General features: G+C 45.3%; 43 non-coding genes across 43 annotated transcripts; all 43 read left to right on the forward strand.

The window, feature by feature from the left end:
• Nucleotides 1-112: 112 nt before the first annotated feature.
• trnam-cau (transfer RNA methionine (anticodon CAU)) lies at nt 113-184 on the forward strand. Its single transcript has one exon. It is a non-coding gene; the product is annotated as a tRNA-Met (tRNA).
• A 131-nt stretch (nt 185-315) lies between these two features.
• Nucleotides 316-388, forward strand: trnar-ccu (transfer RNA arginine (anticodon CCU)). The gene has a single exon. It is a non-coding gene; the product is annotated as a tRNA-Arg (tRNA).
• A 6-nt stretch (nt 389-394) lies between these two features.
• On the forward strand, nt 395-466 carry trnal-cag (transfer RNA leucine (anticodon CAG)). Its single transcript has one exon. It is a non-coding gene; the product is annotated as a tRNA-Leu (tRNA).
• Nucleotides 467-1,225: 759 nt separating this feature from the next.
• On the forward strand, nt 1,226-1,297 carry trnam-cau (transfer RNA methionine (anticodon CAU)). Its single transcript has one exon. It is a non-coding gene; the product is annotated as a tRNA-Met (tRNA).
• A 203-nt stretch (nt 1,298-1,500) lies between these two features.
• trnam-cau (transfer RNA methionine (anticodon CAU)) lies at nt 1,501-1,572 on the forward strand. The gene has a single exon. It is a non-coding gene; the product is annotated as a tRNA-Met (tRNA).
• A 205-nt stretch (nt 1,573-1,777) lies between these two features.
• trnam-cau (transfer RNA methionine (anticodon CAU)) lies at nt 1,778-1,849 on the forward strand. Its single transcript has one exon. It is a non-coding gene; the product is annotated as a tRNA-Met (tRNA).
• A 131-nt stretch (nt 1,850-1,980) lies between these two features.
• trnar-ccu (transfer RNA arginine (anticodon CCU)) lies at nt 1,981-2,053 on the forward strand. The gene has a single exon. It is a non-coding gene; the product is annotated as a tRNA-Arg (tRNA).
• A 281-nt stretch (nt 2,054-2,334) lies between these two features.
• Nucleotides 2,335-2,406, forward strand: trnam-cau (transfer RNA methionine (anticodon CAU)). The gene has a single exon. It is a non-coding gene; the product is annotated as a tRNA-Met (tRNA).
• A 207-nt stretch (nt 2,407-2,613) lies between these two features.
• trnai-aau (transfer RNA isoleucine (anticodon AAU)) lies at nt 2,614-2,685 on the forward strand. Its single transcript has one exon. It is a non-coding gene; the product is annotated as a tRNA-Ile (tRNA).
• Nucleotides 2,686-2,890: 205 nt separating this feature from the next.
• trnam-cau (transfer RNA methionine (anticodon CAU)) lies at nt 2,891-2,962 on the forward strand. Its single transcript has one exon. It is a non-coding gene; the product is annotated as a tRNA-Met (tRNA).
• A 243-nt stretch (nt 2,963-3,205) lies between these two features.
• Nucleotides 3,206-3,277, forward strand: trnam-cau (transfer RNA methionine (anticodon CAU)). The gene has a single exon. It is a non-coding gene; the product is annotated as a tRNA-Met (tRNA).
• Nucleotides 3,278-3,661: 384 nt separating this feature from the next.
• trnam-cau (transfer RNA methionine (anticodon CAU)) lies at nt 3,662-3,733 on the forward strand. The gene has a single exon. It is a non-coding gene; the product is annotated as a tRNA-Met (tRNA).
• Nucleotides 3,734-3,940: 207 nt separating this feature from the next.
• Nucleotides 3,941-4,012, forward strand: trnam-cau (transfer RNA methionine (anticodon CAU)). Its single transcript has one exon. It is a non-coding gene; the product is annotated as a tRNA-Met (tRNA).
• Nucleotides 4,013-4,494: 482 nt separating this feature from the next.
• Nucleotides 4,495-4,566, forward strand: trnam-cau (transfer RNA methionine (anticodon CAU)). Its single transcript has one exon. It is a non-coding gene; the product is annotated as a tRNA-Met (tRNA).
• A 479-nt stretch (nt 4,567-5,045) lies between these two features.
• trnam-cau (transfer RNA methionine (anticodon CAU)) lies at nt 5,046-5,117 on the forward strand. The gene has a single exon. It is a non-coding gene; the product is annotated as a tRNA-Met (tRNA).
• Nucleotides 5,118-5,526: 409 nt separating this feature from the next.
• On the forward strand, nt 5,527-5,599 carry trnar-ccu (transfer RNA arginine (anticodon CCU)). Its single transcript has one exon. It is a non-coding gene; the product is annotated as a tRNA-Arg (tRNA).
• A 282-nt stretch (nt 5,600-5,881) lies between these two features.
• Nucleotides 5,882-5,953, forward strand: trnam-cau (transfer RNA methionine (anticodon CAU)). The gene has a single exon. It is a non-coding gene; the product is annotated as a tRNA-Met (tRNA).
• Nucleotides 5,954-6,432: 479 nt separating this feature from the next.
• trnam-cau (transfer RNA methionine (anticodon CAU)) lies at nt 6,433-6,504 on the forward strand. Its single transcript has one exon. It is a non-coding gene; the product is annotated as a tRNA-Met (tRNA).
• A 478-nt stretch (nt 6,505-6,982) lies between these two features.
• On the forward strand, nt 6,983-7,054 carry trnam-cau (transfer RNA methionine (anticodon CAU)). The gene has a single exon. It is a non-coding gene; the product is annotated as a tRNA-Met (tRNA).
• Nucleotides 7,055-7,260: 206 nt separating this feature from the next.
• trnam-cau (transfer RNA methionine (anticodon CAU)) lies at nt 7,261-7,332 on the forward strand. The gene has a single exon. It is a non-coding gene; the product is annotated as a tRNA-Met (tRNA).
• Nucleotides 7,333-7,543: 211 nt separating this feature from the next.
• On the forward strand, nt 7,544-7,615 carry trnam-cau (transfer RNA methionine (anticodon CAU)). The gene has a single exon. It is a non-coding gene; the product is annotated as a tRNA-Met (tRNA).
• Nucleotides 7,616-8,094: 479 nt separating this feature from the next.
• Nucleotides 8,095-8,166, forward strand: trnam-cau (transfer RNA methionine (anticodon CAU)). Its single transcript has one exon. It is a non-coding gene; the product is annotated as a tRNA-Met (tRNA).
• Nucleotides 8,167-8,372: 206 nt separating this feature from the next.
• trnam-cau (transfer RNA methionine (anticodon CAU)) lies at nt 8,373-8,444 on the forward strand. The gene has a single exon. It is a non-coding gene; the product is annotated as a tRNA-Met (tRNA).
• A 131-nt stretch (nt 8,445-8,575) lies between these two features.
• Nucleotides 8,576-8,648, forward strand: trnar-ccu (transfer RNA arginine (anticodon CCU)). Its single transcript has one exon. It is a non-coding gene; the product is annotated as a tRNA-Arg (tRNA).
• A 6-nt stretch (nt 8,649-8,654) lies between these two features.
• On the forward strand, nt 8,655-8,726 carry trnam-cau (transfer RNA methionine (anticodon CAU)). Its single transcript has one exon. It is a non-coding gene; the product is annotated as a tRNA-Met (tRNA).
• A 479-nt stretch (nt 8,727-9,205) lies between these two features.
• Nucleotides 9,206-9,277, forward strand: trnam-cau (transfer RNA methionine (anticodon CAU)). The gene has a single exon. It is a non-coding gene; the product is annotated as a tRNA-Met (tRNA).
• A 206-nt stretch (nt 9,278-9,483) lies between these two features.
• Nucleotides 9,484-9,555, forward strand: trnam-cau (transfer RNA methionine (anticodon CAU)). Its single transcript has one exon. It is a non-coding gene; the product is annotated as a tRNA-Met (tRNA).
• Nucleotides 9,556-10,033: 478 nt separating this feature from the next.
• Nucleotides 10,034-10,105, forward strand: trnam-cau (transfer RNA methionine (anticodon CAU)). The gene has a single exon. It is a non-coding gene; the product is annotated as a tRNA-Met (tRNA).
• Nucleotides 10,106-10,587: 482 nt separating this feature from the next.
• On the forward strand, nt 10,588-10,659 carry trnam-cau (transfer RNA methionine (anticodon CAU)). Its single transcript has one exon. It is a non-coding gene; the product is annotated as a tRNA-Met (tRNA).
• Nucleotides 10,660-10,865: 206 nt separating this feature from the next.
• Nucleotides 10,866-10,937, forward strand: trnam-cau (transfer RNA methionine (anticodon CAU)). Its single transcript has one exon. It is a non-coding gene; the product is annotated as a tRNA-Met (tRNA).
• Nucleotides 10,938-11,068: 131 nt separating this feature from the next.
• Nucleotides 11,069-11,141, forward strand: trnar-ccu (transfer RNA arginine (anticodon CCU)). Its single transcript has one exon. It is a non-coding gene; the product is annotated as a tRNA-Arg (tRNA).
• Nucleotides 11,142-11,147: 6 nt separating this feature from the next.
• Nucleotides 11,148-11,219, forward strand: trnam-cau (transfer RNA methionine (anticodon CAU)). Its single transcript has one exon. It is a non-coding gene; the product is annotated as a tRNA-Met (tRNA).
• A 480-nt stretch (nt 11,220-11,699) lies between these two features.
• trnam-cau (transfer RNA methionine (anticodon CAU)) lies at nt 11,700-11,771 on the forward strand. The gene has a single exon. It is a non-coding gene; the product is annotated as a tRNA-Met (tRNA).
• Nucleotides 11,772-11,978: 207 nt separating this feature from the next.
• trnam-cau (transfer RNA methionine (anticodon CAU)) lies at nt 11,979-12,050 on the forward strand. The gene has a single exon. It is a non-coding gene; the product is annotated as a tRNA-Met (tRNA).
• Nucleotides 12,051-12,257: 207 nt separating this feature from the next.
• trnam-cau (transfer RNA methionine (anticodon CAU)) lies at nt 12,258-12,329 on the forward strand. The gene has a single exon. It is a non-coding gene; the product is annotated as a tRNA-Met (tRNA).
• Nucleotides 12,330-12,808: 479 nt separating this feature from the next.
• trnam-cau (transfer RNA methionine (anticodon CAU)) lies at nt 12,809-12,880 on the forward strand. Its single transcript has one exon. It is a non-coding gene; the product is annotated as a tRNA-Met (tRNA).
• Nucleotides 12,881-13,087: 207 nt separating this feature from the next.
• On the forward strand, nt 13,088-13,159 carry trnam-cau (transfer RNA methionine (anticodon CAU)). The gene has a single exon. It is a non-coding gene; the product is annotated as a tRNA-Met (tRNA).
• Nucleotides 13,160-13,290: 131 nt separating this feature from the next.
• Nucleotides 13,291-13,363, forward strand: trnar-ccu (transfer RNA arginine (anticodon CCU)). The gene has a single exon. It is a non-coding gene; the product is annotated as a tRNA-Arg (tRNA).
• Nucleotides 13,364-13,369: 6 nt separating this feature from the next.
• On the forward strand, nt 13,370-13,441 carry trnam-cau (transfer RNA methionine (anticodon CAU)). The gene has a single exon. It is a non-coding gene; the product is annotated as a tRNA-Met (tRNA).
• Nucleotides 13,442-13,920: 479 nt separating this feature from the next.
• trnam-cau (transfer RNA methionine (anticodon CAU)) lies at nt 13,921-13,992 on the forward strand. Its single transcript has one exon. It is a non-coding gene; the product is annotated as a tRNA-Met (tRNA).
• Nucleotides 13,993-14,198: 206 nt separating this feature from the next.
• Nucleotides 14,199-14,270, forward strand: trnam-cau (transfer RNA methionine (anticodon CAU)). Its single transcript has one exon. It is a non-coding gene; the product is annotated as a tRNA-Met (tRNA).
• A 479-nt stretch (nt 14,271-14,749) lies between these two features.
• On the forward strand, nt 14,750-14,821 carry trnam-cau (transfer RNA methionine (anticodon CAU)). Its single transcript has one exon. It is a non-coding gene; the product is annotated as a tRNA-Met (tRNA).
• Nucleotides 14,822-15,027: 206 nt separating this feature from the next.
• Nucleotides 15,028-15,099, forward strand: trnam-cau (transfer RNA methionine (anticodon CAU)). The gene has a single exon. It is a non-coding gene; the product is annotated as a tRNA-Met (tRNA).
• The last annotated feature ends 131 nt before the right edge of the window (nt 15,100-15,230 follow it).

The raw sequence follows: 15,230 nt of genomic DNA on the forward strand, positions 1-15,230 counted from the left end.
TGCTTCTATCAGTTCGTATAGGTCAAAAGGATTTCACAGTACCCCAGTGGCCTCAGACACTGGCCTCCAAAGCCATGGATTGTGAGTCCTACTCTTCTCTGGACTGGTTGAAAGCAGAGTGGCGCAGCGGAAGCGTGCTGGGCCCATAACCCAGAGGTCGATGGATCAAAACTATCCACTGCTAAACAGGTTGTTTTTAGCAATGAAGTGCGAAGAAAAAAATTCTGCTATATCATGGGCATGTGTCAGTGCCTTCTGTTACACATGTTTTTTACTGCTTCAATGAGTTTGTACTATTCGTAAAACGTATACGGTGCCCCAGTGGCCTAATGGATAAGGCACTGGCCTCCTAAGCCAGTGATTGTGGGTTCAAGTCCCATCTGGGGTGTTTGAAAGCAGAGTGGCGCAGCGGAAGCGTGCTGGGCCCAGAACCCAGAGGTCGATGGATTGAAACCATCCTCTGCTAAACAGTTTATTTTTAGGAATGAAGTTCGAACGATTAATTTTTTTCGATATATCAGGGGCATGTGTAAGTGCCTTCTGTTACACATTTTTTACTGCTTCTATCAGTTCGTATAGGTCAAAAGGATTTCACAGTACCCCAGTGGCCTCAGACACTGGCCTCCAAAGTCATGGATTGTGAGTCCTACTCTTTTCTGGACTGGCTGAAAGCAGAGTGGCGCAGCGGAAGTATGCTGGGCCCATAACCCAGAGGTCGTTGGATCGAAACCAGCATCTGCAAAAAAGTTTATTTTTAGCAATGAAGTGCGAACCAAAACAATTTGCTGTAACATGGGCATGTGTCAGTGGCTTCCGTTAAATATTTTTTTTACTGCTTCTATCAGTTCGTATAGGTGGAAAGGATTTCACAGTACCCCAGTGGCCTGAGAAACCGGCCTACTAAGCTATGGATTGTGAGTCCTACTCTTTTTTTTGAGTGGCTGAAAGCAGAGTTGCGCAGCAGAAGCGTGCTGGGCCCATAACCCAGAGGTCGATTTATCGAAACCATCCTCTGCTAAACAGTTTATTTCTAGCAATGAAGTGTGAACATATTTTTTTTCTAGCTATATCATGGGCATGTGTAAGTGCCTTCCGTTACACATTTGTTTTACTGCTTCTATCAGTTCGTATAGGTGAAAAGGATTTCGCAGTACACCAGTGGCCTGAGACACTGGCCTCCTAAGCCATGGATTGTGATTCCTACTCTTTTCACAGAGTGGTTGAAAGCAGAGTGGCGCAGCGGAAGCGTGCTGGGCCCATAACCCAGAGGTCGATGGATCAAAACTATCCTCTGCTAAACAGTTTGTTTTTAGCAATGAAGTGCGAAGAAAAAAAATCTGCTATATCATGGGCATATGTCAGTGGCTTCCGTTAAATATTTTTTTTACTGCTTCTATCAGTTCGTATAGGTGGAAAGGATTTCACAGTACCCCAGTGGCCTGAGACACCGGCCTCCTGAGCTATGGATTGTGAGTCCTACTCTTTTCGTGAGTGGCTGAAAGCAGAGTGGTGCAGCGGAAGCGTGCTGGGCCCATAACCCAGAGGTCGATGGATCAAAACCATCCTCTGCTTAACAGTTTATTTTTAGGAATGAAGTTCGAACTATTAATTTTTTTCGATATATCATGGGCATGTGTAAGTGCCTTCTGTTACACATTTTTTACTGCTTCTATCAGTTCGTATAGGTGGAAAGGATTTCACAGTACCCCAGTGGCCTGAGACACCGGCCTCCTAAGCCATGGATTGTGATTCCTACTCTTTTCACGGAGTGGTTGAAAGCAGAGTGGCGCAGCGGAAGCGTGCTGGGCCCATAACCCAGAGGTCGATGGATCAAAACTATCCTCTGCTAAACAGTTTGTTTTTAGCAATGAAGTGCGAAGAAAAAAAATCTGCTATATCATGGGCATGTGTCAGTGCCTTCTGTTACACATGTTTTTTACTGCTTCAATGAGTTCGTACTATTCGTAAAAAATATATGGTGCCCCAGTGGCCTAATGGATAAGGCACTGGCCTCCTAAGCCAGTGATTGTGGGTTCAAGTCCCATCTGGGGTGTTTGAAAGCAGAGTGGTGCAGCGGAAGCGTGCTTGGCCCATAACCCAGAGGTTGTTGGATCGAAACCATCATCTGCAAAACAGTTTATTTTTAGCAATGAAGTGCGAACCAAAAAAATTTGCTTTAACATGGGCATGTGTCAGTGGCTTCCGTTAAATATTTATTTTACTGCTTCTATCAGTTCGTATAGGTGGAAAGGATTTCACAGTACCCCAGTGGCCTGAGACACCGGCCTCCTAAGCTATGGATTGTGAGTCCTACTCTTTTCTTGAGTGGCTGAAAGCAGAGTGGCGCAGCGGAAGCGTGCTGGGCCCATAACCCAGAGGTCGATGGATCGAAACCATCCTCTGCTAAACAGTTTATTTCTAGCAATGAAGTGTGAACACTTTTTTTTTCTCGCTATATCATGGGCATGTGTAAGTGCCTTCCGTTACACATTTGTTTTACTGCTTCTATCAGTTCGTATAGGTGAAAAGGATTTCGCAGTACACCAGTGGCCTGAGACACTGGCCTCCTAAGCCATGGATTGTGATTCCTACTCTTTTCACAGAGTGGTTGAAAGCAGAGTGGCGCAGCGGAAGCGTGCTGGGCCAATAACCCAGAGGTCAATGGATCGAAACCATCCTCTGCTAAACAGTTTGTTTTTAGGAATGAAGTTCAAACGATTAATTTTTTTCGATATATCATGGGCATGTGTAAGTGCCTTCTGTTACACATTTTTTACTGCTTCTATCAGTTCGTATAGGTGGAAAGGATTTCACAGTACCCCAGTGGCCTGAGACACCGGCCTCCTAAGCCATGGATTGTGATTCCTACTCTTTTCACGGAGTGGTTGAAAGCAGAGTGGCGCAGCGGAAGCGTGCTGGGCCCATAACCCAGAGGTTGATGGATCGAAACCATCCTCTGCTAAACAGTCTATTTTTAGGAATGAAGTTCGAACGATTAATTTTTTTCGATATATCATGGGCATGTGTAAGTTCCTTCTGTTACACATTTTTTACTGCTTCTATCAGTGGCTTCCGTTAAATATTTCTTTTACTGCTTCTATCAGTTCGTATAGGTGGAAAGGATTTCACAGTACCCCAGTGGCCTGAGACACTGGCCTCCTACGCCATGGATTGTGATTCCTACTCTTTTCACAGAGTGGCTGAAAGCAGAGTGGCGCAGCGGAAGCGTGCTGGGCCCATAACCCAGAGGTCGATGGATCGAAACCATCCTCTGCTAAACAGTTTGTTTTTAGGAATGAAGTTCAAACGATAATTTTTTTTCGATATATCATGGGCATGTGTAAGTGCCTTCTGTTACACATTTTTTACTGCTTCTATCAGTTCGTATAGGTGGAAAGGATTTCACAGTACCCCAGTGGCCTGAGACACCGGCCTCCTAAGCCATGGATTGTGATTCCTACTCGATATATCATGGGCATGTGTAAGTTCCTTCTGTTACACATTTTTTACTGCTTCTATCAGTGGCTTCCGTTAAATATTTCTTTTACTGCTTCTATCAGTTCGTATAGGTGGAAAGGATTTCACAGTACCCCAGTGGCCTGAGACACTGGCCTCCTACGCCATGGATTGTGATTCCTACTCTTTTCACAGATTGGCTGAAAGCAGAGTGGCGCAGCGGAAGCGTGCTGGGCCCATAACCCAGAGGTCGATGGATCGAAACCATCCTCTGCTAAACAGTTTAATTCTAGCAATGAAGTGTGAACACATTTTTTTTCTCGCTATATCATGGGCATGTGTAAGTGCCTTCCGTTACACATTTGTTTTACTGCTTCTATCAGTTCGTATAGGTGAAAAGGATTTCGCAGTACACCAGTGGCCTGAGACACTGGCCTCCTAAGCCATGGATTGTGATTCCTACTCTTTTCACGGAGTGGTTGAAAGCAGAGTGGCGCAGCGGAAGCGTGTTGGGCCCATAACCCAGAGGTCGATGGATCAAAACTATCCTCTGCTAAACAGTTTGTTTTTAGGAATGAAGTTCGAACGATTAATTTTTTTCGATATATCATGGGCATGTGTCAGTGCCTTCTGTTACACATTTTTTACTGCTTCTATCAGTTCGTATAGGTCAAAAGGATTTCACAGTACCCCAGTGGCCTCAGACACTGGCCTCCAAAGCCATGGATTGTGAGTCCTACTCTTTTCTGGACAGGCTGAAAGCAGAGTGGCGCAGCGGAAGTATGCTGGGCCCATAACCCAGAGGTTGATGGATCGAGACCATCCTCTGCTAAACAGTTTATTTCTAGCAATGAAGTGTGAACACATTTTCTTTCTCGCTATATCATGGGCATGTGTAAGTGCCTTCCGTTACACATTTGTTTTACTGCTTCTATCAGTTCGTGTAGGTGAAAAGGATTTCAGAGTACCCCAGTGGCCTGAGACACCGGCCTCCTAAGCTATGGATTGTGAGTCCTACTCTTTTCTTGAGTGGCTGAAAGCAGAGTGGCGCAGCGGAAGCGTGCTGGGCCCATAACCCAGAGGTCGATGGATCGAAACCATCCTCTGCTAAACAGATTATTTTTAGGAATGAAGTTCGAACGATTAATTTTTTTCGATATATCATGGGCATGTGTAAGTGCCTTCTGTTACACATTTTTTACTGCTTCTATCAGTTCGTATAGGTCAAAAGGATTTCACAGTACCCCAGTGGCCTCAGACACTGGCCTCCAAAGCCATGGATTGTGAGTCCTACTCTTTTCTGGACTGGCTGAAAGCAGAGTGGCGCAGCGGAAGTATGCTGGGCACATAACCCAGAGGTCGTTGGATCGAAACCATCATCTGCAAAACAGTTTATTTTTAGCAATGAAGTGCGAACCAAAAAAATTTGCTTTAACATGGGCATGTGTCAGTGGCTTCCGTTAAATATTTATTTTACTGCTTCTATCAGTTCGTATAGGTGGAAAGGATTTCACAGTACGCCAGTGGCCTGAGACACCGGCCTCCTAAGCTATGGATTGTGAGTCCTACTCTTTTGCTGACTGGCTGAAAGCAGAGTGGCGCAGCGGAAGCGTGCTGGGCCCATAACCCAGAGGTCGATGGATCGAAACCATCCTCTGCTAAACAGTTTATTTCTAGCAATGAAGTGTGAACACTTTTTTTTCTCGCTATATCATGGGCATGTGTAAGTGCCTTCCGTTACACATTTGTTTTACTTCTTCTATCAGTTCGTATAGGTGAAAAGGATTTCGCAGTACACCAGTGGCCTGAGACACCGGCCTCCTAAGCCATGGATTGTGATTCCTACTCTTTTCACGGAGTGGTTGAAAGCAGAGTGGCGCAGCGGAAGCTTGCTGGGCCCATAACCCAGAGGTCGATGGATCAAAACTATCCTCTGCTAAACAGTTTGTTTTTAGCAATGAAGTGCGAAGAAAAAAAATCTGCTATATCATGGGCATGTGTCAGTGCCTTCTGTAACACATGTTTTTTACTGCTTCAATGAGTTCGTACTATTCGTAAAAGTTACACGGTGCCCCAGTGGCCTAATGGATAAGGCACTGGCCTCCTAAGCCAGTGATCGTGGGTTCAAGTCCCATCTGGGGTGTTTGAAAGCAGAGTGGCGCAGCGGGAGCATGCTAGGCCCATAACCCAGAGGTTGATGGATCGAAACCATCCTCTGCTAAACAGTTTATTTTTAGGAATGAAGTTCGAACGATTAATTTTTTTCTATATATCATGGGCATGTGTCAGTGGCTTCTGTTACACATTTTTTACTGCTTCTATCAGTTCGTATAGGTGGAAAGGATTTCACAGTACCCCAGTGGCCTCAGACACTGGCCTCCAAAGCCATGGATTGTGAGTCCAACTCTTTTCTTGACTGGCTGAAAGCAGAGTGGCGCAGCGGAAGCGTGCTGATCCCATAACCCAGAGGTTGATGGATCGAAACCATCCTCTGCTAAACAGTTTATTTTTAGGAATGAAGTTCGAACGATTAATTTTTTTCGATATATCATGGGCATGTGTAACTGCCTTCTGTTACACATTTTTTACTGCTTCTATCAGTTCGTATAGGTCAAAAGGATTTCACAGTACCCCAGTGGCCTCAGTTACTGGCCTCCAAAGCCATGGATTGTGAGTCCTACTCTTTTCTGGACTGGCTGAAAGCAGAGTGGCGCAGCGGAAGTATGCTGGACCCATAACCCAGAGGTCGTTGGATCGAAACCATCATCTGCATAACAGTTTATTTTTAGCAATGAAGTGCGACCCAAAAAAATTTGCTGTAACATGGGCATGTGTCAGTGGCTTCCGTTAAATATTTATTTTACTGCTTCTATCAGTTCGTATAGGTGGAAAGGATTTCACAGTACCCCAGTGGCCTGAGACACCGGCCTCCTAAGCTATGGATTGTGAGTCCTACTCTTTTCTTGAGTGGCTGAAAGCAGAGTGGCGCAGCGGAAGCGTGCTGATCCCATAACCCAGAGGTTGATGGATCGAAACCATCCTCTGCTAAACAGTTTATTTTAGGAATGAAGTTCGAACAATTAATTTTTTTCGATATATCATGGGCATGTGTAAGTGCCTTCTGTTACACATTTTTTACTGCTTCTATCAGTTCGTATAGGTCAAAAGGATTTCACAGTACCCCAGTGGCCTCAGACACTGGCCTCCAAAGCCATGGATTGTGAGTCCTACTCTTTTCTGGACTGGCTGAAAGCAGAGTGGCGCAGCGGAAGTATGCTGGGCCCATAACCCAGAGGTCGTTGGATCGAAACCATCATCTGCAAAACAGTTTATTTTTAGCAATGAAGTGCGAACCAAAAAAATTTGCTGTAACATGGGCATGTGTCAGTGGCTTCCGTTAAATATTTTTTTTACTGCTTCTATCAGTTCGTATAGGTGGAAAGGATTTCACAGTACCCCAGTGGCCTGAGACACCGGCCTCCTAAGCTATGGATTGTGAGTCCTACTCTTTTGTTGACTGGCTGAAAGCAGAGTGGCGCAGCGGAAGCTTGCTGGGCCCATAACCCAGAGGTCGATGGATCGAAACCATCCTCTGCTAAACAGTTTATTTCTAGCAATGAAGTGTGAACACTTTTTTTTCTCGCTATATCATGGGCATGTGTAAGTGCCTTCCGTTACACATTTGTTTTACTGCTTCTATCAGTTCGTATAGGTGAAAAGGATTTCGCAGTACACCAGTGGCCTGAGACACTGGCCTCCTAAGCCATGGATTGTGATTCCTACTCTTTTCACGGAGTGGTTGAAAGCAGAGTGGCGCAGCGGAAGCGTGCTGGGCCCATAACCCAGAGGTCGATGGATCAAAACTATCCTCTGCTAAACAGTTTGTTTTTAGCAATGAAGTGCGAAGAAAAAAAATCTGCTATATCATGGGCATGTGTCAGTGCCTTCTGTTACACATGTTTTTTACTGCTTCAATGAGTTCGTACTATTCGTAAAAGTTATACGGTGCCCCAGTGGCCTAATGGATAAGGCACTGGCCTCCCTAAGCCAGTGATCGTGGGTTCAAGTCCCATCTGGGGTGTTTGAAAGCAGAGTGGCGCAGCGGAAGCGTGCTAGGCCCATAACCCAGAGGTTGATGGATCGAAACCATCCTCTGCTAAACAGTTTATTTTTAGGAATGAAGTTCGAACGATTAATTTTTTTCGATATATCATGGGCATGTGTAAGTGCCTTCTGTTACACATTTTTTACTGCTTCTATCAGTTCGTATAGGATCAAAAGGATTTCACAGTACCCCAGTGGCCTCAGACACTGGCCTCCAAAGCCATGGATTGTGAGTTCTACTCTTTTCTGGACTGGCTGAAAGCAGAGTGGCGCAGCGGAAGTATGCTGGGCCCATAACCCAGAGGTCGTTGGATCGAAACCATCATCTGCAAAACAGTTTATTTTTAGCAATGAAGTGCGAACCCAAAAAATTTGCTGTAACATGGGCATGTGTCAGTGGCTTCCGTTAAATATTTATTTTACTGCTTCTATCAGTTCGTATAGGTGGAAAGGATTTCACAGTACCCCAGTGGCCTGAGACACCGGCCTCCTAAGCTATGGATTGTGAGTCCTACTCTTTTGTGACTGGCTGAAAGCAGAGTGGCGCAGCGGAAGCGTGCTGGGCCCATAACCCAGAGGTCGATGGATCGAAACCATCCTCTGCTAAACAGTTTATTTCTAGCAATGAAGTGTGAACACTTTTTTTTCTCGCTATATCATGGGCATGTGTAAGTGCCTTCCGTTACACATTTGTTTTACTTCTTCTATCAGTTCGTATAGGTGAAAAGGATTTCGCAGTACACCAGTGGCCTGAGACACCGGCCTCCTAAGCCATGGATTGTGATTCCTACTCTTTTCACTGAGTGGTTGAAAGCAGAGTGGCGCAGCGGAAGCGTGCTGGGCCCATAACCCAGAGGTCGATGGATCAAAACTATCCTCTGCTAAACAGTTTGTTTTTAGCAATGAAGTGCGAAGAAAAAAAATCTGCTATATCATGGGCATGTGTCAGTGCCTTCTGTTACACATGTTTTTTACTGCTTCAATGAGTTCGTACTATTCGTAAAAGTTATACGGTGCCCCAGTGGCCTAATGGATAAGGCACTGGCCTCCTAAGCCAGTGATTGTGGGTTCAAGTCCCATCTGGGGTGTTTGAAAGCAGAGTGGCGCAGCGGAAGCGTGCTGGGCCCATAACCCAGAGGTCGATGGATCGATACCATCCTCTGCTAAACAGTTTATTTTTAGGAATGAAGTTCGAACGATTAATTTTTTTCGATATATCATGGGCATGTGTAAGTGCCTTCTGTTACACATTTTTTACTGCTTCTATCAGTTCGTATAGGTCAAAAGGATTTCACAGTACCCCAGTGGCCTCAGACACTGGCCTCCAAAGCCATGGATTGTGAGTCCTACTCTTTTCTGGACTGGCTGAAAGCAGAGTGGCGCAGCGGAAGTATGCTGGGCCCATAACCCAGAGGTCGTTGGATCGAAACCATCATCTGCAAAACAGTTTATTTTTAGCAATGAAGTGCGAACCAAAAAAATTTGCTGTAACATGGGCATGTGTCAGTGGCTTCCGTTAAATATTTATTTTACTGCTTCTATCAGTTCGTATAGGTGGAAAGGATTTCACAGTACCCCAGTGGCCTGAGACACCGGCCTCCTAAGCTATGGATTGTGAGTCCTACTCTTTTCTTGACTGGCTGAAAGCAGAGTGGCGCAGCGGAAGCGTGCTGATCCCATAATCCAGAGGTCGATGGATCGAAACCATCCTCTGCTAAACAGTTTATTTCTAGCAATGAAGTGTGAACACATTTTTTTTCTCGCTATATCATGGGCATGTGTAAGTGCCTTCCGTTACACATTTGTTTTACTTCTTCTATCAGTTCGTATAGGTGAAAAGGATTTCGCAGTACCCAGTGGCCTGAGACACTGGCCTCCTAAGCCATGAATTGTGATTCCTACTCTTTTCATAGAGTGGTTGAAAGCAGAGTGGCGCAGCGGAAGCGTGCTGGGCCCATAACCCAGAGGTCGATGGATCGAAACCATCCTCTGCTAAACAGTTTATTTTTAGGAATGAAGTTCGAACGATTAATTTTTTTCGATATATCATGGGCATGTGTAAGTGCCTTCTGTTACACATTTTTTACTGCTTCTATCAGTTCGTATAGGTCAAAAGGATTTCACAGTACCCCAGTGGCCTCAGACACTGGCCTCCAAAGCCATGGATTGTGAGTCCTACTCTTTTCTGGACTGGCTGAAAGCAGAGTGGCGCAGCGGAAGTATGCTGGGCCCATAACCCAGAGGTCGTTGGATCGAAACCATCATCTGCAAAACAGTTTATTTTTAGCAATGAAGTGCGAACCAAAAAATTTGCTGTAACATGGGCATGTGTCAGTGGCTTCCGTTAAATATTTATTTTACTGCTTCTATCAGTTCGTATAGGTGGAAAGGATTTCACAGTACCCCAGTGGCCTGAGACACCGGCCTCCTAAGCTATGGATTGTGAGTCCTACTCTTTTGTTGACTGGCTGAAAGCAGAGTGGCGCAGCGGAAGCGTGCTGGGCCCATAACCCAGAGGTCGATGGATCGAAACCATCCTCTGCTAAACAGTTTATTTCTAGCAATGAAGTGTGAACACTTTTTTTTCTCGCTATATCATGGGCATGTGTAAGTGCCTTCCGTTACACATTTGTTTTACTGCTTCTATCAGTTCGTATAGGTGAAAAGGATTTCGCAGTACACCAGTGGCCTGAGACACTGGCCTCCTAAGCCATGGATTGTGATTCCTACTCTTTTCACGGAGTGGTTGAAAGCAGAGTGGCGCAGCGGAAGCGTGCTTGGGCCCATAACCCAGAGGTCGATGGATCAAAACTATCCTCTGCTAAACAGTTTGTTTTTAGCAATGAAGTGCGAAGAAAAAAAATCTGCTATATCATGGGCATGTGTCAGTGGCTTCAGTTAAATATTTTTTTTACTGCTTCTATCAGTTCGTATAGGTGGAAAGGATTTCAGAGTACCCCAGTGGCCTGAGACACCGGCCTCCTAAGCTATGGATTGTGAGTCCTACTCTTTTCTTGAGTGGCTGAAAGCAGAGTGGCGCAGCGGAAGCGTGCTGGGCCCATAACCCAGAGGTCGATGGATCGAAACCATCCTCTGCTAAACAGTTTATTTCTAGCAATGAAGTGTGAACACTTTTTTTTCTCGCTATATCATGGGCATGTGTAAGTGCCTTCCGTTACACATTTGTTTTACTGCTTCTATCAGTTCGTATAGGTGAAAAGGATTTCGCAGTACACCAGTGGCCTGAGACACTGGCCTCCTAAGCCATGGATTGTGATTCCTACTCTTTTCACGGAGTGGTTGAAAGCAGAGTGGCGCAGCGGAAGCGTGCTGGGCCCATAACCCAGAGGTCGATGGATCAAAACTATCCTCTGCTAAACAGTTTGTTTTTAGCAATGAAGTGCGAAGAAAAAAAATCTGCTATATCATGGGCATGTGTCAGTGCCTTCTGTTACACATGTTTTTTACTGCTTCAATGAGTTCGTACTGCTCGTAAAACGTATACAGTGCCCCAGTGGCCTAATGGATAAGGCACTGGCCTCCTAAGCCAGTGATTGTGGGTTCAAGTCCCATCTGGTGTGTTTGAAAGCAGAGTGGCGCAGCGGAAGCGTGCTGGGCCCATAACCCAGAGGTCGATGGATCGAAACCATCCTCTGCTAAACAGTTTATTTTTAGGAATGAAGTTCGAACGATTAATTTTTTTCGATATATCATGGGCATGTGTAAGTGCCTTCTGTTACACATTTTTTACTGCTTCTATCAGTTCGTATAGGTCAAAAGGATTTCACAGTACCCCAGTGGCCTCAGACACTGGCCTCCAAAGCCATGGATTGTGAGTCCTACTCTTTTCTGGACTGGCTGAAAGCAGAGTGGCGCAGCGGAAGTATGCTGGGCCCATAACCCAGAGGTCGTTGGATCGAAACCATCATCTGCAAAACAGTTTATTTTTAGCAATGAAGTGCGAACGATAAATTTTTTCGATATATCATGGGCATGTGTCAGTGCCTTCTGTTACACATTTTTTTACTGCTTCTATCAGTTCGTATAGGTCAAAAGGATTTCACAGTACCCCAGTGGCCTCAGACACTGGCCTCCAAAGCCATGGATTGTGAGTCCTACTCTTTTCTGGACTGGCTGAAAGCAGAGTGGCGCAGCGGAAGCGTGCTGGGCCCATAACCCAGAGGTCGATGGATCGAAACCATCCTCTGCTAAACAGTTTATTTCTAGCAATGAAGTGTGAACACATTTTCTTTCTCGCTATATCATGGGCATGTGTAAGTGCCTTCCGTTACACATTTGTTTTACTGCTTCTATCAGTTCGTATAGGTGAAAAGGATTTCGCAGTACACCAGTGGCCTGAGACACTGGCCTCCTAAGCTATGGATTGTGATTCCTACTCTTTTCACGGAGTGGTTGAAAGCAGAGTGGCGCAGCGGAAGCGTGCTGGGCCCATAACCCAGAGGTCGATGGATCGAAACCATCCTCTGCTAAACAGTTTATTTCTAGCAATGAAGTGTGAACACATTTTTTTTCTCGCTATATCATGGGCATGTGTAAGTGCCTTCCGTTACACATTTGTTTTACTTCTTCTATCAGTTCGTATAGGTGAAAAGGATTTCGCAGTACACCAGTGGCCTGAGACACTGGCCTCCTAAGCCATGGATTGTGATTCCTACTCTTTTCACGGAGTGGTTGAAAGCAGAGTGGCGCAGCGGAAGCGTGCTGGGCCCATAACCCAGAGGTCGATGGATCGAAACCATCCTCTGCTAAACAGTTTATTTCTAGCAATGAAGTGTGAACACATTTTTTTTCTCGCTATATCATGGGCATGTGTAAGTGCCTTCCGTTACACATTTGTTTTACTGCTTCTATCAGTTCGTATAGGTGAAAAGGATTTCACAGTACACCAGTGGCCTGAGACACTGGCCTCCTAAGCCATGGATTGTGATTCCTACTCTTTTCTGGACTGGCTGAAAGCAGAGTGGCGCAGCGGAAGTATGCTGGGCCATAACCCAGAGGTCGTTGGATCGAAACCATCATCTGCAAAACAGTTTATTTTTAGCAATGAAGTGCGAACCAAAAAATTTGCTGTAACATGGGCATGTGTCAGTGGCTTCCGTTAAATATTTATTTTACTGCTTCTATCAGTTCGTATAGGTGGAAAGGATTTCACAGTACCCCAGTGGCCTGAGACACCGGCCTCCTAAGCTATGGATTGTGAGTCCTACTCTTTTCTTGAGTGGCTGAAAGCAGAGTGGCGCAGCGGAAGCGTGCTGGGCCCATAACCCAGAGGTCGATGGATCGAAACCATCCTCTGCTAAACAGTTTATTTCTAGCAATGAAGTGTGAACACATTTTTTTTCTCGCTATATCATGGGCATGTGTAAGTGCCTTCCGTTACACATTTGTTTTACTGCTTCTATCAGTTCGTATAGGTGAAAAGGATTTCGCAGTACACCAGTGGCCTGAGACACTGGCCTCCTAAGCCATGGATTGTGATTCCTACTCTTTTCACGGAGTGGTTGAAAGCAGAGTGGCGCAGCGGAAGCGTGCTGGGCCCATAACCCAGAGGTCGATGGATCAAAACTATCCTCTGCTAAACAGTTTGTTTTTAGCAATGAAGTGCGAAGAAAAAAAATCTGCTATATCATGGGCATGTGTCAGTGCCTTCTGTTACACATGTTTTTTACTGCTTCAATGAGTTCGTACTATTCGTAAAACGTATACGGTGCCCCAGTGGCCTAATGGATAAGGCACTGGCCTCCTAAGCCAGTGATTGTGGGTTCAAGTCCCATCTGGGGTGTTTGAAAGCAGAGTGGCGCAGCGGAAGCGTGCTGGGCCCATAACCCAGAGGTCGATGGATCGAAACCATCCTCTGCTAAACAGTTTATTTTTAGGAATGAAGTTCGAACGATTAATTTTTTTCGATATATCATGGGCATGTGTAAGTGCCTTCTGTTACACATTTTTTACTGCTTCTATCAGTTCGTATAGGTCAAAAGGATTTCACAGTACCCCAGTGGCCTCAGACACTGGCCTCCAAAGCCATGGATTGTGAGTCCTACTCTTTTCTGGACTGGCTGAAAGCAGAGTGGCGCAGCGGAAGTATGCTGGGCCCATAACCCAGAGGTCGTTGGATCGAAACCATCATCTGCAAAACAGTTTATTTTTAGCAATGAAGTGCGAACCAAAAAAATTTGCTGTAACATGGGCATGTGTCAGTGGCTTCCGTTAAATATTTATTTTACTGCTTCTATCAGTTCGTATAGGTGGAAAGGATTTCACAGTACCCCAGTGGCCTGAGACACCGGCCTCCTAAGCTATGGATTGTGAGTCCTACTCTTTTCTTGACTGGCTGAAAGCAGAGTGGCGCAGCGGAAGCGTGCTGGGCCCATAACCCAGAGGTCGATGGATCGAAACCATCCTCTGCTAAACAGTTTATTTCTAGCAATGAAGTGTGAACACATTTTTTTTCTCGCTATATCATGGGCATGTGTAAGTGCCTTCCGTTACACATTTGTTTTACTGCTTCTATCAGTTCGTATAGGTGAAAAGGATTTCGCAGTACCCAGTGGCCTGAGACACTGGCCTCCTAAGCCATGGATTGTGATTCCTACTCTTTTCACAGAGTGGTTGAAAGCAGAGTGGCGCAGCGGAAGCGTGCTGGGCCCATAACCCAGAGGTCGATGGATCGAAACCATCCTCTGCTAAACAGTTTATTTTTAGGAATGAAGTTCGAACGATTAATTTTTTTCGATATATCATGGGCATGTGTAAGTGCCTTCTGTTACACATTTTTTACTGCTTCTATCAGTTCGTATAGGTCAAAAGGATTTCACAGTACCCCAGTGGCCTCAGACACTGGCCTCCAAAGCCATGGATTGTGAGTCCTACTCTTTTCTGGACTGGCTGAAAGCAGAGTGGCGCAGCGGAAGTATGCTGGGCCCATAACCCAGAGGTCGTTGGATCGAAACCATCATCTGCAAAACAGTTTATTTTTAGCAATGAAGTGCGAACCAAAAAAATTTGCTGTAACATGGGCATGTGTCAGTGGCTTCCGTTAAATATTTATTTTACTGCTTCTATCAGTTCGTATAGGTGGAAAGGATTTCACAGTACCCCAGTGGCCTGAGACACCGGCCTCCTAAGCTATGGATTGTGAGTCCTACTCTTTTGTTGACTGGCTGAAAGCAGAGTGGCGCAGCGGAAGCGTGCTGGGCCCATAACCCAGAGGTCGATGGATCGAAACCATCCTCTGCTAAACAGTTTATTTCTAGCAATGAAGTGTGAACACTTTTTTTTCTCGCTATATCATGGGCATGTGTAAGTGCCTTCCGTTACACATTTGTTTTACTTCTTCTATCAGTTCGTATAGGTGAAAAGGATTTCGCAGTACACCAGTGGCCTGAGACACTGGCCTCCTAAGCCATGGATTGTGATTCCTACTCTTTTCACGGAGTGGTTGAAAGCAGAGTGGCGCAGCGGAAGCGTGCTGGGCCCATAACCCAGAGGTCGATGGATCAAAACTATCCTCTGCTAAACAGTTTGTTTTTAGCAATGAAGTGCGAAGAAAAAAAATCTGCTATATCATGGGCATGTGTCAGTGCCTTCTGTTACACATGTTTTTTACTGCTTCAATGAGTTCGTACTATTCGTAAAAGTTATATGGT

This window comes from Salmo trutta, chromosome 39 (genome assembly GCF_901001165.1).
Source record: "Salmo trutta chromosome 39, fSalTru1.1, whole genome shotgun sequence".
Taxonomy (NCBI): domain Eukaryota; kingdom Metazoa; phylum Chordata; class Actinopteri; order Salmoniformes; family Salmonidae; genus Salmo; species Salmo trutta.